This window comes from Notamacropus eugenii, chromosome 4, assembly GCF_028372415.1.
Source record: "Notamacropus eugenii isolate mMacEug1 chromosome 4, mMacEug1.pri_v2, whole genome shotgun sequence".
Lineage (NCBI taxonomy): Eukaryota > Metazoa > Chordata > Mammalia > Diprotodontia > Macropodidae > Notamacropus > Notamacropus eugenii.
Window position 1 is genome coordinate 323385206 of NC_092875.1, and position 16743 is coordinate 323401948.

The 16743-nt window shown below is 35.0% G+C and overlaps 1 protein-coding gene across 2 annotated transcripts in view; it reads left to right on the forward strand.

The window, feature by feature from the left end:
- The window catches only part of DYM (dymeclin), a 601776-nt gene that overhangs the window by 255272 nt on the left and 329761 nt on the right, over window positions 1-16743 (forward strand). The gene's annotated exons all lie outside the window — the stretch shown is intronic.

A 16743-nucleotide genomic window follows, 5' to 3' on the forward strand; every position in this document is an offset into this window, starting at 1 on the left:
GATTAAGTTAAACCTCTTTTGTGCCAGCTATCCAAGGAGACCCAAATTTCAGCTAGGTAGAATGGATCTTGACTATCTGTGTTAGAGTACAACAATCACAAATATCTGTGGTTGTCATTTTTGATAAAGTTATCACAAGGTAGAAATTATTTCCGTTAATTTGTTCTTCTTTGCTTAGAGTTTATCTTGTTTTATATGAAGAGCAGAAAACGTCATTTTGAAAAAGATGTAAAATTGTTTTGGAATTAATAAAATACGTAGTTATTTCCTTACTGGTCAATTCCCAAGAGCCAAGCTATTGCATATCTATTTTCTGACTGCCTTTTAATATTCAGAACCTGAGGTCATAAAACACTATGACCTCTTTAAAATATACAAGAAGAATTTAATCCTAAATTCATGGAAGTGAAAACTGGTTTTAGGACTGAAAATTTAAACTTTATAAATCAGCATTTAATACTACATATGTTTATTCTCTTTATAAATTTTATCAATAACTAACAATGAAGCAAGTATAGCTTTAACTTAGAAAATTGGGTTATCTATGTCCAGTTTCTTAAATCTCTAAGAAATATTCATTTAGTACAAATAAATCACTTTCTTAAATATCTGGCCTAGAGTGGACCTTAGAGCTCATCTGCTCTAATTATTTCATTTTACAGATTAGTAGATTGAGGCCATTGTGACATGCTAAAGGACACATATTATTTAGTGATAGAACCAGGATAAGAATCCAGATGAAAATGACTTTTGTCAACAAATATTAAGCCCATGTTATGTGCCAAATTATGATTATTTCTGGATATACAGATAAAAAAACCAATCCCTGTACTCAAGGAGCTTACATTCTACGAGGAGAAACAACATAAAAAGGTCTGTACAAGATAGATACAAAGTAGGTAGGACATAATTTTAGAGGGGAAGACTGTTGCATGAGGAGAGCTGGGGAAAGGCTTCCTGTGGAAGGTGAAATTTGAACCAAGGCCTAAAAGAAGCTAGAGATTCTAAAAGGTGAGGTGAGGAGAGACATCATTTCAGGTATGGGCACATAACACTAGAGATGATGTCATTTCTGCATAGAGCATCAAGTGGGACAATATGGCTAGTCAATGGAATGGGTGGAAGGGAGTAAAGTATAAAAAGAATGGAAAGGGATTCAAGAGGGAGTTGGGGGAAGGTGTGACTGTCAATGCCAAACAAGGAAATTTAGTCCTATAAGAAATAGGAAGCTACTGGAACTTATTGGAGCAAGAGGACTGTGATTGCCTGCTTTGTTAAAGATGAATTGAAGTGGGGAGGGACTTGAATCAGGAAGCCCTATTAGAAGGCTGTTGCATAAGACTAAGGAAGGGGCAGTGGGGGCCTAAACTAGAGTAGTGGGCTAATAGTGGTGAAAGAGACAGATGGGGGAGGTAGGTTGTGGAGGTAGAAACAACTCTTCTAAGAAATAATTGTCATTTGAAAGTAACTGACTGCCTAAATTTTTTGAACTGCTGATCCTTAGTAATGCTTCCTTTTACCTAAGGAGTGATTTACCTAAGGAATTTGGATGAAACTCTGAATAACCTTTGACTCAGTGATACCACTACCAGGCTTACACACCATAGAGATCAAAGAAAGAGGAAAAAAACTGATATGCACAAAAATATTTTAACAGCTCTTTTTATAGTGTCAGAACTGCACACTAAGGGAAGATTCCCATCAATTTTGAAACGGCTGAATAAATTATGGTACACTAATGTAATGGGATACCCTTGTGCCATAAGAAATGATTGAATAAATAGTTTCAGAGAAACTTGGGAAGACTTATTTCAACTGATGTGGAGTGATGGAAACAGAATCAAAAGTACAATATATACAAGAACCACAGTACCATATGGACAAATAACTCTGAAAGACTTAAGAATTTTGATCAACACAATGACCAGTTATGGTTCCTGAAGATCTTAATGAAGCATGCTCACCCACCTCCTGACAGAGAGGTGAAGGGTACACAATATGACTTATATCTTTTGGATGTGACCAAAACAGGAACTTGTTTTGCTTAATTGCATGTATGTTAAAATTTATTTTGTTTTTAATTAATTGAAAAAAATTAATTTTTAAAAATATTTCCAACCTCTGATCAATTGAAACACCCATAGTCCACATGATGAAATTTCACAGTGAAAGAGGTAGGCAATAGAAAAAATAATAATGTTAAGGTATTTATTCTGTTTCAACATCAAAAGGGTAAAGCTCTTGCAGATTTTGAGTCAATCATTTTGTACCTTGTAAAGTATGAGAACTTAAAGGGTTCAAACACTCCTTTACTTATTTGTACATTGTAAAGGATTACTTTACAATTAGTGCAAGTAATCTAATCACAGCTTATAAAGGAAGTATGAAGAAGTACATATACTTTTTTAGGAGGTATGAAAAAGGTCCTCTATCAGTTTGATGACATTTAAGGCATGTAATCATTGAGTAGTTAAACAATCAACCACATACCTGGTAACCTTTAAAAAACCATTTGACTGTAGACATGACAAGCACTATCTAAGGTTGGGGGTTCCTACTCTTCGGTGTGTCATGGATCCCTTTGGCAGTCTGATAAAGCTGATGGACTTCTCAAATTAAGGTTTTTGAATTCATAAAATAAAAGATAAAGGATTTCAAAGAAAGGAAATTATATTGAAATACAGTTATCATGATATTAAAAAAAAGTCCACTGATGCTATACTCAAGGGAATCAGTTGAGTTAGAAGGACCTCAGTTAACTGAGTCATTCATCTCTGGTGGTTGAAAATCAATCAGTGAACAAACTTTTAAGAGTAAAGAGGGAAAAGATACCTCCCTGTCCTGAAAGAGGTCACAGTTTAATAGAGATTAATTACCAAATGTATACGTGTATACACACGCGTATGCAGACACAGACACACACACACAGACACACACACACACCAGCTTTTAGTTGGATCTTGAAGGAAGCTAAGCATCAGACAGATAAGACAGAGATGAGGCAGAAATGCATTCCAGACATGAGGGACAACCAGAGAAAATGCGCAGAGCTGAGAGAGATTGAGCATCTTGTTTGTGCAACTACAAGCAGGAGAAGAGTAGAGTGGTGGAGAGGAACCGTTGGTGCAGCCTATCTAGCAGTAATATTGTGCCCAAAGGACATTCATGAGGATGCTATGAGAAGAAAAATGATGTTGGGTGTGAGTTCTTTCCACTGCTTTGATGCTTCCCAGATTTGAGGTGTGTAGGGATAGTGGTGGTGGTAGTGATAGTTGTTGTTTGTTTTGTTATTTGTGCTTTTCAGTGCTTGTGTTTTTTGACTTGTGTCCTTATGATTCAGTTGTAAAGACAACTCATCTTCAAGAATGATATATTTTATTTGTATAGATACCATATTTTCTTTTAATAATATTGCTTTTTGCTTCTCTACTCGATTGTCCTTTGCATATGCACATGCACTCACACACACACACACACACACACACACACACACACACATTCCTAATCAGTTATTCTCTTTTGTTTCTTTGATGACAGTAGCACCTTTAGGATCAAATACAAATTTAGCATTCAAAGCCCTTATAACCTTACCCTCCCACCAACCATTTTTTCACCGCCTTTCTAGTTTTCTTATACCTTAATCTTCACCACATACTATGAACCAGTGACACTAACCTCTTTGTTCTTTCACAAATAAGACATTCCCTCTCTCAGCTCCAGGCATTTTCTCTGGCTGACCCAACACATACCTAGAATGCTCTCCTTTCTCATCTCTACCTATTGGTTTTCCTGGCTTCCTTCAAGTTCTAACTGAAATCTCATCTTCTACAAAAAGCCTTTTCCAATTCCTCTTAATTAATTCTAGTGCTTTCACTCTCTTAATTATTTCTTATTTATGCTCCATGTAGCTTATTTGTACATATTTGATTGCTTGTGGTTTCCCCCCTTAAATTGTGGCCTCCTTGAGGGCAGGAACTGTTTTTTTACCTCTTTCTTGTATTCCTGGCACTTAGCACAATGCCTAGTACATAATAGGAGTTTAATAAATGTTTATTTTTTTATTAGATTGTGAGCTCCTTCAGGGCAGAGTTTTATCTTTTGCCTCTTTTTGTTTCCCTAACACTTAGCATAATTCCTAGCACATAGTTGATGCTTGTCGAATACTCATTAACTGACTGGTGAGACTTGCCTCCATGAATTCACATTTTTCAATTCTGTAGAGTAAGCAATAAATTCTATTTCTTAATTTTTATTTTGCTTTTAAACCATTCAGGAATATCCTGCTGTGGTTCCACAGTCATCCACAGTGTCCTTTGCTTCATTAGATGTTAATTCATTTTCTTTTGTCTTACACGGTTTGTTCATAGATGTCTGGACTTGTTTATCTGATCTAGAAGCCTTATTCTTTTTCTCTCATTAATACTTACCCTGTTAAACTAATGTTCAGCATCTTTAACTGAATTTTTTCCTCTTTAGATCTTTGGAAATTTCATTCTTTTTTTCTTCTTCTTTATAATCTTCTATTATTTACTTTCTGACTCCTTCCCCTTTTATTAAGGTTTTCCTGAAGACAGAGCCTACTTACTTGCATGCTGTCTCTCCCAATAGAAGGTAGAGAGCAGGACCATATTTTTGCCATTGTTTACATCCATGTGAACTTAGTTCGGTGCCTGGTGTATAGTCAGCCATTAATACTTGTTGACTAACTGACTTTACTTCTCTTATCTGTGAATTGAGGGGATTGGAACAGATGATCCATATTCCTTCCGACTCTTACATTCTTTGATCCTGTAATGCTTTTCCCCTAAAGAGCCAGACTTTCTTGTTGAGTACCTTGTCTGCCTTCCTGATTCCTTCTTAAAGTTTGCAGAGAAACTAGAAAAAACAAGAAAAATCTGTACATGACACACAATAGTTCTCTCTGTAGGGCATCGGCATGTCCTGAGTTAATTTGTAAATAGGAAGCTTTATTTAGGATTATAACACTTTTTTACTCCTTTGAGACAGATGTAAAAAGAAAGCCTTCTGAAGTAGTGAGTAAAAACCTACAGTATCAATGTGATAAGATGTTATCTTAATGAGAAATCTCTTTGATTCTATGTAATTAGAACTATTTGGCCTTTGTAAATAACTTTGAACCAGCATGTTGACCTAACTTGCTAACTGTCCTAAGCTTCTTGTCTCAATTGGCCATCAGTGGCAAATGATCATAAAGTGAACAACAGTAAAATAAATAGAAAAGATGGAAAAATGTTGACCCAGACATCTCAACTGTCTGTAATGAAGGAAATATGAATGATAAGAAAAACATTTTGAAATCTAGTATTGCATTTGTTTTCTTACTTGGAAAACTTTAAAAAAATTTACGCCTAATTACGTGTGTTCTTAAATATAGATATATACACATATCAAAGACAAACTGAATCTTGCCTATTTGACTTTGAAGGAAAACAAATTTCCATTCTATCGCAATATGTATGTGTACTTGAGCTTAAAAAATTTTGAAGTATACAAGTTCAAATTATGTAACAGAATCCTTTAATCTTGGAGCTGGAATGTACATTATTTGTTGTGTACTCCAGAGCATCTCCAAATACAGGAGAGATTAAGTATTGTTTGCAAAGATTTGCAATGTTTACAAAGATTTAGTAAAAAAAAAAGTTTATAGTTTATTAAGTTCTTTAAAAATTGAATTACATTAGATCAATTATAATATAATAATATAAAAATTAGTTTGAGGTACTGAAATTCTGTTTATACAGAGCCTTTGGAGAACTATTTTTTATAACTAATATTTAATTTATTAATATGTTCAAAATAATTTTAAAAATCTGAAGCAGTTTTCTTTAAACTGTAGTATGTTAATAATAAACTAAATTGTATATATCAGATGATTCACAAATTTTTTGGAAATATTCTCTACTTAAAACTTTTTCTGAGTGCTTACATTAGTAAGCCTTGGGAGCTCATTTTGCTGATGCAGTACCTCAGTCCACAGGATTCTTCCATTCCCAGTTTTTCTTTTCTACGCTCATACCTATTTACCCACTTTCAGGTATGGGATGTACAAAATCTTAGGATTGTTTGCTACATTTTGAAGTTTTAAGAGCTAGAAATATTAAAAAATGTTAATGGAACAATTTTATATTTTAGAATAGTCAAAATCATAGAAGTTTAGTGCTGATAAACTCCTTACACTCACATCATTTTATTTCTGAGAAAATAGAGGCTTGGAGAGATCACAGAATCATAGAAAAGAATGATTCTCACAGTTGGGAAGTATCACAGAGGTCATCTGGTTCAGTCTGTACCAGGCAAAAATTCCCTTTACAATATATATGACAAATAATCATCTAGATTTTTCTTGAAGTCTTCTTATGAGCAAGAAACAACTGTCCTGGCAGTTTATTCTCCTTCAAAATAATTCCAAATGTTAGGATACTTTTCCTTATAGCAAGCCTAAATTCATCTATTTCTAACTTCCATCTTTTGATCCTAGTTCTGTCCTCTGGGCCAAAGAGAACCAGGCTAATCCTCCTTCATTCTGATCATGCCTACTTCCTGTTGGTTCCCACTATACTATTTCACTTGGTGATCTCAATTCAAATGGTTTCAGTTATCTTTGCAGATGATCTACTTGCCCAGCCCCAACCTATCTTCTGACCTCCATTCTCAAATCTCCAACCACCTCAAACTGTATATTCCATAAACATCTTAAATTGAGATGTCTAAAACTGAACTCATTACCTGCCCCCTCACTTCTCAAAACCTTCTCCTCTGCCTGTCTTTCCTATTACTGTCAAGGTAATCACCATTCCTCCAGTTACCCCAAGTTCCCAAACTAAGTGTCATGCACTTTCTCTCATCTCTCCTCCTCCAAGCCCTTAAATCCTGTTGTTTCTGCCTTGGTAACATCTCTTGTATTTACCCCTCTTCTCTCCTCTGACACTGCCACAATGCTATCGTAGGTCCACATTGCCTCCTGTTTGGATTATTGCAGTAGCTTTTTGGTTGGTTTCTCTGCTTCACATTTTCCTTTCCACTCAGCTGGCAAATCTTTGCATATAAGTATGACACTGTCACCCCTCCTTTTTGATTAACTTCAGTGGCTATCACCTCCAGAATAAAATATAAAATCATCTCGTTATCTTTTAATACCCTTCATAACCTGACTCCCTCCTGCCTTTTCAAAGTTCTTTATATCTTACTCCCCTGCGCTTACACTGCATTCCTGTGACACTGGACTCCTGTCTGTCCCCCTAATAAGACAGACCATCTCACTGCTCTGGACATTTTCATTGGTTGTCTTGCCTGGAATTCTCTCCTTCCTCATCCCTGCCCCCTGGATTTCTTGGTTTTCTTCAATTTTCAGCTAATGTTTCACCTTATTTCTCTTGCTATTGGTTATTCTAACACTTAAGCTTCAATGTTTACAGATGATATATTTAAGTGCTCACAATTTATTTGCAGCCAGTAGTATAAATACTTTCTACCATGTCATTTTTTGGAAAAGACTAAAAAGGCACTAACTCAGATTTATAACTACTTTTATTTATGAGAGTTCTTTATAGAAAGGCATAAAAGTTTAAATTTTTGATCTGATGAGGACATTATATTGATACTATTTTTCTTCATTGTAGTTCCTTGGTAAGGAAATCTTGGCACGGACTCAGCCTAAGTTCTTTATTAATTCCAGCCATTAGAAAATTTATGCATAGTACCTTTATATTCTCTTCTTTTGCTCTCCTTTTCGTTCTTCTCACTCATTTTTCTTCATGGTCTGGTATGTGATTAGTTAACCGTTCGGTTACAGGTGTTTAGATTTTACTTTCTTGCTTCATACTAAAGTGTGGGTATTGTATATTCTATGTTTTTATGAGGGATGGAAAAATTCTAGTCTTTTCCATGATTTCAGCAAGCTCAAGGAGTAAAAGGGATAATAAGTTAAGGAGAAGGAATCTGGAAGGACCTTTGAGAAAATCTAATTGTAAAAGCAAGTGAGGAGGGCCTGCTATCACAGATTCTTACATCTGCTTTTCTAAAAGGAAAGGCAACTTTTGAGGGGTCAACAACCACTTTAATCAAGCACATGTATCACTCATTTAATTCGGGGGAAAAAGTCAGCACCCTGAACTTCAGAGAAAATACAGAGTAATCAGAATCAACAGATATGACTTCCAACTGTCTGACATAAGCAATACATACATCATAGATCAACAGACAGATCTGACTTTCTGACCATTACATACATACATAGTTACCAGAGAGAGAAGCACCAACATCTGGGCTTTCAAAGTGGAGGTGGGGGTGGGGGAGGCTGGCCAGAGTCTCTTCTGGCCAAACAAACACTTCCAAAGGGTAAGCCCCAAAGTAAAACTTCACATCAGAGTCTTTATGTACTTTTTTAGAGCCAGAGGGCATCATAGTCCTTGAGAACCAGTGCTTCGTTAACAAAAGGTATGGGCCTTCCTACAAATCTTCCCAGGCCTATTGTGAGTGGGAAATAGCAACAGTTACTATTGATAATCACTCTAAAGCTAGGGGTGTCCAGGGCCCCTTGGCAAGGGCCCCTTGGCATCTCAGTTTCAGAGTGTAGTAGGTTTAAGGTTTTGAGAGAAAGACAGGGGACAGGACAGGACAGGGAGTGAGGGAGGGGAGGAGACAGTAAAATCTGTCGACTGCGTGACTTTTGATCATCCAAATTTACCTTCCTTCGGAGAGGAGAAGGAAGGGGAGGGAGAGGCACACAGGAGAGGAGGAGGTGAGGTACCCAGCTAGCATTCAGCCAGCTGCATCTACTCACAGGATCATCCTTCCTTGCTGAAGAAGACCATGCCATCAGAAAAATGATGACATGACTTGCACTTGCTTTAGAGTTAGTAGTGGGTGGGGAAGATCTTCTTTAATCAGATTATTCAATCAGAGGCACTTGATTATATTAAAACAAAAGTGCATCATCAATACACTAGTTTAATCTGCTCAATTTACAAAGAAGAGAGCTAAGGTTAAATGAGAAATCTAGAGTCTGCATAGCATTTTGATCATTTATATAAAATTATCTGTAAATATGGATTATTCTGCATAGGATAGAGGAATTAGTAGTCTATGACAAACAAAAAAAACCTTAGTAGATATCAGTTTCATAATTTTCTGGGGAACTGGGAATGCCAAAATCTGATGCTTCCATTTTATACTTCTGCTTGGCTTAAAGCCAAAAACATTTAAAATGTTTTGGCAGTCATATAATTCTCTTCGTATACAAGAAATATCTGCATTAGTAAATTTCTAACTGACTCTACATGAGTAGTATATGTCTATACTTGCCTTTATTTAGCCTATTACCTTTTCTTTCTTAACTCCGTCTCTGTTTCTACCACCCTTTAATCCTTTTCTTTTACTCATATCCCCACCATTTTCCCATTTACCTAGTCATGTTATAGACCTAAAGTATATCAGGCATTTTCTTCCAGAATATGTAGTCATTTTTCAATTGTGTCTTGCTCTATGACCCCATTTAGTGTTTTCTTGGCAAAGATGCAGGAGTGGTTTACTATTTCCTTTTACAGTTCATTTTACAGATGAGAAAATAGAGGCAAACAGAATTAAGTGACTTGTTCAGAGCTAGTAAATGTCTGAGACTGGATTTGAATTCAGAAAGATAAGTATTCTTGACTCCAGACATGGCATTCTATCCTCTGCCCCACCTAGCTGCCTTAATTATTAAAAAGGGTTTTATATCCTTTTTTATTGCTTTTAAAAGCATGTGAGAGGCATGCGGTCCCTACTGGGTTCATGATTTCATTAATTCAGTTAGCTCCAGGTAATTAACTTCATCTACTAATAGAGATTAAGAATTTCTTCATTCCTTAGGCCTTTAGAGAGTTGCCTAGAGTGCTGAGAGCTAAGGTGACTTGTCCATAGTCCCACAGCCAGGATGTTTGAGAGGTAGGACCAGAAAAGCATATACACATCTGCTCTCTTCTTTCTGTCCCAGTGTCTGTCTCTCTTCCCTCCCCCCCATTCTCTTTTTCTCTCTTCTCTTTTTCCTAAATCTTCTCTTCCCCACACATTTGACACTAACATATACCACCTTCTTTTATATATTTTTGTGTACATCTTATTTTTCCAACTAGATTCCATGTCCCTGTATGAAGATTTGTCATATATTCCAGTTACATGGTTGACTTTAAGTTTCACTTCTGATAAGCTAAGATTTAGACCAGAAGTTCCTTCATATCTATATTTGCAAAATAGTTTCTGACCCACAAATATCTTTTTGTTTGGAGTCCATAGGTGAATTAAAATCGATGTCTTCCCAAAGAAGATAAATTACATGAAAACAGCACAGTCACATTCCCTTTCTTGGTGACCCCACAAACACCAGAGGGCAGGCCAGGCTTGTGAGAAGCATGTTCTACCTGCATTATACATTATGGTCTCCTTCAGACTTCCATGTTGTTTAAAGGTCTGATTCTTATTTAAAATATTTGGAATTTGTTATATGTTCTTTCTTGAACTGTTTTCAAGGCATTTTTGTTTCCCCTGTGCATGTATACAAATGTGCACATGCCTGAGTTCACCTGTATTGTTTTCTACAATGGAATTTTAAAGTAATAATGGGTCACTATCTCCTATTTTGAAAATGGTTCTATATAACTAGACCTTTTGTGTTTGGAAAAATATATTACCTTTGTCAGTATGTTAATTTGGACAACAACAGTACTCTTTAAGTTCATGTAATGACTCTTCCTGGAAGACTTGAAAACACTTTTACATGTACTACCATACTCATTTAACCAGCATCTCTGATTGGTGGGCAGAGGGAGATGTTTTACAGGCTTAGACTATTAACCTAGAGCACCTTCTTAACCACAGTCATGTAGCATTATAATTGAATTGTTTTTCAAGCTTTCTGATTCTGTATTTATTGATTCTTGTTACTTAAATACTTCTTCAGTATCTAAAAGATCTGTCATTTAATCATTGTTGATCCCCTCCATGGATACTCATTGTAGCCCTCCAACTACTTAGTTGATAATCTTTGAAGTCTGCTACAGCCAAGAAATTCACTGCCCAATAACCAAGTTAGGGGTGAACATTTTCAAAATTGGCTAAGTTGATCCCCAGGAAGCTGACACAGCATGGGGGCTTCAGTGGATGTTCCTATCCAGGGTCTTTTAGTATGTATTTCTAACTAATAAGACGTTTGATATATTATTTGAAAATAAAAACTAAGAATCCTAATATCTTAGGAAATCATAGAACTTTAGAAATAATGTTGTCTGATTCTTGCATCTTGCAAATGAAGAAACTGAGGTACAGTGAAGATAGGTTACTTTCCTAAGTCTACATATAACCAATGCAGGACAAGAATCCAGTTCTCTTAGCTGTTACTGAAGCATTTTTTCTACTACTACATGCTTCCTCTTTGCATTCTTCCAAAAAAATAATTTTCTGCCATATTTTTCATGGCTCTTGAAAGTATTTGTTTTTCCCAAGAAAAACAGATTCTTTACAGCCCTGAGAATTTATTCTCAGTTAAAATAATAGTCTGTGCAGGGCAAGTATGCTAGGATGAAGATTTTTCTTGTTTTTCTTTACATTGTTACTTCTGTTAGTAAATGATGACTAGATATAGGGGGAATTGTCTTTGGAAAAAAACTAAACAGGTACATACATGTGTTTATATATCTATTTATGTAGATTGATTGATATGCATGTCACTAAAATACCCAGCATATTAAGATTACTTCATTGAGTTAAGGTCTCATAGCTTTAAAATGAAGAACCTTTTTGAATATAAGCAGTGACACTTTTCCAAAAAGGAAACTTTCTTCTTTTTTCCTTTCTTTCTTTTACTTTAAAATTTCCCATCATTTCTCTTTTATAAAACTTGTCAGTTGGATGAGTAATTATTTAGTGCTTAATACAATTTCACTGTGCCATCCTGAAACATTTCTGAGTCTTTATGATGTACAGTGTACTGGGTGAAACACTGTGGCCTAGTAGATAGAATGGGTCAGGAGGGATATCAGGAGTATCTGAGTTTAAATCCTATCTCAGACACTCAGGTATGTGAAATTCTCCTTTCTGTGCTCTAAGCAACATGAGACTATAAATTACTGATGATTTTGTAGTCTGCCTTGATGAAGGAAATTTCCACATCCAGAATTCTCCACACTAATGAAACCCCAGATCAGTCAGTCAACAAGAATTTATTCAGCACTTGCTGTGTGACATTAATGGGAAAAATAATCCCTGCTTTAAAGGAGCTTACAGTCTAATAGGGGATGCAACATGCAAATCATTCTGTATTGTGGAGATGGAAGGTCCTGTCAGAGGGAAAGTGGGGAGAGGGAGGCAGGGAAAGGTTTCTACGGAAGGTGGGAATAGAGCAATTTTCTTATACCTTTACAAATAAAGGAATTTTAAAGTCCTAGTTTCAGAATCTTAGAGCCCTTAGAGACCCTTTTGTTAAAGACATGTCAACTCCCTTAGAATTGTTGTAGTCAGGTACTTGATTTTTCTCTACTAGTTGTAGCAAAGATTTGGCTACCATTAAAATTAGAATGCTAAATCAAATGCAGTTGATTATAATATTTTAAACTAAATAAAGGACTAGCTTCTCCATTTCCCTATTTATACAAATCTAGCTCCTTAGTAAATTCCTCTCCCCTCTTCCTCATCCAAAAAAGATACAGATTTTGTATCATCAGATCCTATCTTTGTTATCTTATTACTGTTTTCCTTTCTCTTCACCAGGAAAATGAACCCTTCTGGGAAGTCAGGACTTAAGGGCCACATTTATGCTGGCAAGTTCTGTGTAATAAGCCTGCTGATCTCATTGGATTTTTTAACCACACATACATGCCATATATGTATATACAGACTTCGTATACATTTATTTCTTTTTGCCTATAATGGTATTCCTGCTTTACTATCTATTCTTGTCTCCAAATGGTAGTGATTTGAAGATGTTAAATTTGTATCTTTCTTCTGGTCTTAGTATACTCAGCCCAAGTACTGATTTTCTAAGCTACACAGCTTTTTGATGGCTCCTTCCTACCACTTTCTTAGCCTTGGCTAGACTTTTGACAGAATTCTAATTTCCTTTGGTCGCTTGCCTTTTTCTTTTCCAGCACTTTTACCATGAAATATTGCCAGAAAAGTTCTTACTTCACCGCCTCCCAAGTGATAACACTCTTTTGCCAGGGCTGCACCTCTGTGGAACATATTGTGATGTAAAGAGATTGTCTACAAGGTAGTCAGCAACAATCTGAGCCTGAAAGGGTGTGGACAGAAAACTGACTACTCTAGAGTGTTGTTTTACTCTCCTTGGTTTTTTTTTATTCTAATGTACTGAGCTTAAATGTTTTTCTCTGAATTATACTCCCACCCTAACTTATTGCTGTCTGTCAGACTTTAAGAATTTCTTTCATTTTCCTATTTACAAACCAATTTTTTTTTCATAATCAGTTTCCAGTTGAGAAAGTGAAGTCAACTTATCCTATTTTTCTTTGCAATTTGGTTTTATAATTCTTTTCTACAAGTTTAATTATTTCTCTAACACTTTAGGTATTACAAGACCTATATCTAAAATATTAAGAGTAGGGACAGAATATGTCCCTTAAAGCTTAAAACTTTCAAATATCTGTCCCATGTTCCCAAAGATTCAAATTTTTAGATTGGGATTGGGGTAGAGAGGAAGGGGTAGAATTGGATATACAGGGTATGATTATAAATATCAAGATTAAGTTTTCATATATGAAGCCAATCTTGTTATTTAGTCATGCTTCATACACTGTTAATAACTTACTATATCTCTTATGGTAACCATATTTTCTTACCCTTTTCATGTTTGCCCATATCCACTATTTGAAAGTAAATAGACACAGTATTGACTTTTTCATAATTGATTTTGAAAATATATCACACCAGGTTTATTTCTTACTTTTTCTTGAAGGTGGAATTCTGTTTTTTGATTAATGTTCCTATTTACCAAAATCATGGCTTATAAATTTTGATTTTTATATATTTTAAAACATTTGTCAACTTGCTGAATATTATAAGACATCTGAAATCTTATAACTTTTAATGAAGATTAAGGCTGTACATTATTAACCATCTAAAAATCTTGTATAAATCAGGAACTTAACTAATACGCTGACTGACTTTAAAGTGATAGGAAACAAGACTATTTTTATATACTCTGTTATCTAAAGTTCATTTTTAATACAGATTGTTTGCTTTAGATTAGTTAGTAGGGAGGCTGGTCTTATGGACCCCTAAAATTATGTCATTTCTATTCTCCACTCTGTTATTAAATATTAAACCTTATAGATATCCAAGGTTTCATCAACAGGGCCCTCTGTCAAACAAGTTGTTCCTTCACTTTGAGCTATGATTCAGGCCCCTTTCTTTGTCCTACTCTGAGCTAACTCATGACCCTCTTAAAACTGCTTGAAATCATATGACTGGGCATCAAAATCTTTTTTCAGTCCCCCACATCTCCAAAGCTATTAAAATTTACCTTTTCATTGCCAGGATGGTAAAAAAAAAAAAAATATTAGATAGGAAAAACCATGCCTAAAAAATGAAAATGAATGAAGAGACAGGGACAATCATGATTTACTTACCTTCTTATGGAAGAAGATTAAAAATAATTCAATAATTTCAGTGTCTACTATTAGACAAAGCTTAAATTTTATTTTTCAGGGGCCCTTTTAAGTGTCAGTAATAATAATAATCCCAATGACTGACAATTACATAGAATTTTACTGTTGGCAAAGCATTTACTTATGTTATCCTGTTTGTTTCTCCCAACAACCTTTGAGGGTAGGCATTATTATCTTCATTTTACAGGTGAAGAAGCTGGAGTCCAGAGTCCAGTACTTAAATCATGCAGCCTGTTATGGTCAGGGGTCCTCCAGACCTTAACTATGTATCCTACCTCTAATCTTTCTAGACCCTGACACTGTCCTTTGACTTATTGATATAACCTGTGGACACCAGAGTAAGCTACTTAACTATGGATCTGAGTTTCTCCACTTAGAAAATGACCAGATAGTCTTTATGATCCCAACTATTAATCTACGATAGCTTCAAAAACAGGAATAATAACATTTGCTGTCTATTTCATAAGTGGAATTTTACAAACCTTAAAATGCCTTATAAATGTGAACCCTTATCCTATACATCTCTAGTTATTAAGAAAACTAATAGACTTTTATCTTGGTTAATATTGACTATAGATATTACCAAATCCAAGGATAGAAAAGCAAAGACAGAGATCTATAGACCAGCATCACTAATGAAGTTTTTAAAAAGTTTTAAATATAAAACTCTAAATAAAAAGGAGAACAACAATATATTTAAATTGTATTTACGATGACCAAGTTAGATTTAAACCAGTGATTCAAGGATGATTCATCATTGGAAACATTGTCATGTTGAAAACGAAAACATTACAAAGCATTTGATTATGTTAATAGATGAGGGAAAAACCTTTGACAAAAGGCAGTAATTATTTATATTTAAAGTACTATCTAGCACAAGTGGATTACTTTTTATATTATTAAAAATATATCTAAGCTCCAATTATTCAATATAGGGAGCTATCAGAAGCCTTCCATAAATATAAGAGTAAAGAAGAGATATCCTCCTTCCTACTATTATTTGACATAGTTATGGAAATGCAAGCAATAGTAGTAAGAGGAAGAAAAAATTAAAGCGTAAACCTTGATAAAATGAAGAAAAGTGTTCCTATTCGTTAGTGACATGATAGTTTACTTGGAAATTTCAGAAATCAGCAGAGAAACTAATTGTGACATTTAATAGCATCAGTAAAATAGCAGAATATAAAATAATCCACAAAAATTGCTAACATTTCTATACAGCAATAACTGAATACAAGAAAAATATAATAGCAAAGAAAGGCCCATTCAAAATATTATCTACAAATCTGTCTACTGAGGGATACTCAACACTTATATACATTTACCAAACATTCCTTAAAGAAATAAAGAACAATTTAAACAATACTATTCACTGGCCCTTGATTGGGATGTATTAATATAACTAATATGATATGATATGATATGATACAATATAATATAGTATCAGTGATTAATTTTTAGATTTATAGATTTAATGTTGTGCCTATCAAACTACCAGAAGCTAATTTCACAAAGCTAGATGAAACAAATTTCAGAATTCACTTGGAGGAACAGAAAGTTTAGAAATAAAAAGAGAAATAATGAGAAATATAGAAATGAGAGTGAAGTTGCAGTTCCCCTCTCATCGTTTCTCACCATGATGTTCTTCTGAACTTCACCCATGGTTTCCAGAAAATTGCCATCCTGCAAGATCACATCAACTCTGAAACTCATAGACCTTCCTAGAACCCTCTGCCAATGGGACCCCTTCCCCTCTGACTGCAGAGGGTGGTGGCTGGACATTGAAGAGCTCCTTCCAGATCCTCTGTTTAAGGAAGGTGCTGAGGTCAGCAAATTCCTCAGTTCCTTCCTGGCTGGAGTAATAACCAAGGCTAACCTCCATGTAGTACTTATAAGATTTCAAAACCTTCTGTATGTATTCTGTTTGAAATCTCTATTCCAGAAGTCTAGATAGAGACACTGCTGCTATCTCTCAGGTTTCACAACTTTAAGAAACTATCTCTTCTCTCACTTTATGTTTGAGCCTGAATTTGGAACAAAACTTTACTTTTCTTCATTGAATTAGCAA